Here is a 2,301-nt window from a genome sequence, read left to right on the forward strand (position 1 = left end):
AAATGAAGTGAGAAGAGAATTTTAGAGAAAAAAGAGTAAAAAGAAACAAACAAAGCCTCCAAGAAATATGGGACTATATGAAAAGACCAAATCTACGTCTGATTGGTGTACCTGAAAGTGAAGGGGAGAACGGAACCAAGATGGAAAACACTCTTCAGGGTATTATCCAGGATAACTTCCCAACCCTAGTGAGGCAGGCCAACATTCTAATTCAGGAAATACAGAGAATGCCACAAAGATACTCCTTGAGAAGAGCAACCCCAAGACACAATTGTCAGATTCACCAAAGTTGAAATGAAGGAAAAAATGTTAAGGGCAGCCAGAGAGAAAGGTTGGGTTACCCACAAAAGGAAGCCCATCAGACTAACAGCAGATCTCTTGGCAGAAACTGTACAAGCAAGAAGAGCTTGGGAGCCAATATTCAACATTCTTAAAGAAAAGAATTTTCAACCCAAATGTCATATCCAGCCAAACTAAGTTTCATAAGTGAAGGAGAAATAAAATCCTTTACAGACAAACAAATGCTGAGAGATTTTGTCACCACTTGTCCTGCCTTAAAGAGCTCCTGAAGGAAGCACTAAATGTGGAAAGTAACAACCAGTACCAGCCACTGCAAAAATATGCCAAATTGTAAAGACCATCAATGCTAGGAAGAAACTGCATCAACTAATGAGCAAAATAACCAGCTAACATCATAATGACAGGTTCAAATTCACAAATAACAGTATTAACCTTAAATGTAAATGGGCTAAATACTCCAATTAAAAGACACAGATTGGCAAATTGGATAAAAAGTCAACACTCATCCGTGTGCTGTATTCAGGAGACCCATCTCATGTGCAGAGATGCACATAGGCTCAAATTAAAGGGATGGATGAAGATCCACCAAGCAAATGGAAAAAAAAAAATGCAGGGTTTGCAATCCTAGTCTCTGATAAAACCAACTTTAAACCAATGAAGATCAAAAGAGACGAAGAAGGCCATTACATAATGGTAAAGGGATTAATTCAACAAGAAGAGCTAACTATCCTATATGCACCCAATACAGGAGGACCCAGATTCATAAAGCAAGTCCTTAGAGACCCACAAAGAAACTTAGACTCTCACACAATAATAATGGGAGACTTTAACACCCTGCTGTCAACATTAGACAGATCAACAAAACAGAAAGTTAACAAGGAAATTCAGGAATTGAACTCAGCTCTTCACCAAGCAGACCTAATAGATATCTACAGAACTCTCCACCCCAAATCAACAGAATATACATTCTTCTCAGCACTGATTTTTCTTTTCGAAAAATCAGTTCCTGGATTCATTGATTTTTTGAAGGGTTTTTTGTGTCTCTATCTCCTTCAGTTCTGCTCTGATCTTAGTTTATTTCTTGCCTTCTGCTAGCTTTTAAATGTGTTTGCTCTTGCTTCTCTAGTTCTTTTAATTGTATGTTAGGGTGTCAATTTTAGATCTTTCCTGCTTTCTCTTGTGGGCATTTAGTGCTATAAATTTCCCGCTACGCACTGCTTTAAATGTGTCAGAGGACACAAACAAATGGAAGAACATTCCATGCTCATGGATAGGAAGAATCAGTATTTTGAAAACAGTAATACTGCCCAAGATAATTTATAGATTCAATGCCATCCCCATCAAGCTACCAATGACTTTCTTCACAGAATTGGAAAAAAACTATGAAGTTCATTTGGAACCAAAAAAGAACCTGCATTGCCAAAACAATCCTAAATCAAAAGAACAAACCTGGAGACATCATGCTACCTGACTTCAAACTATACTACAAGGCTACAGTAACCAAAACAGCATGGTATTGGTACAAAAACAGAGATACAGACCAATGGAACAGAATAGAGCACCCAGAAATAATAACACACATCTACTACCATCTGATCTTTGACAAACCTGACAAAAACAAGAAATGGGGAAAGGATTCCCTATGTAATAAATGGTGCTGGGAAAACTGGCTAGACATATGTAGAAAGCTGAAACTGGATCCCTTCCTTACATCTTATACAAAAATTAATTCAAGATGGTTTAAAGCCTTAAATGTTAGACCTAAAACCATAAAAACCCTGGAAGAAAACCTAGGCAATACCATTCAGGCCATCGGCATGGGCAAGGACTTCATGACTAAAACACCAAAAGCAATGGCAACAAGAGCCAAAATTGACAAATGGGATCTAATTAAACTAAAGAGCTTCTGCACAGTAAAAGAAACTACCATCAGAGTGAACAGGTGACCTACAGAATGGGAGACAATTTTTGCAATCTACCCATCTGACAAAGGGCTAATAT

Source organism: Macaca mulatta, chromosome 3, assembly GCF_049350105.2.
Source record: "Macaca mulatta isolate MMU2019108-1 chromosome 3, T2T-MMU8v2.0, whole genome shotgun sequence".
Classification (NCBI taxonomy): domain Eukaryota; kingdom Metazoa; phylum Chordata; class Mammalia; order Primates; family Cercopithecidae; genus Macaca; species Macaca mulatta.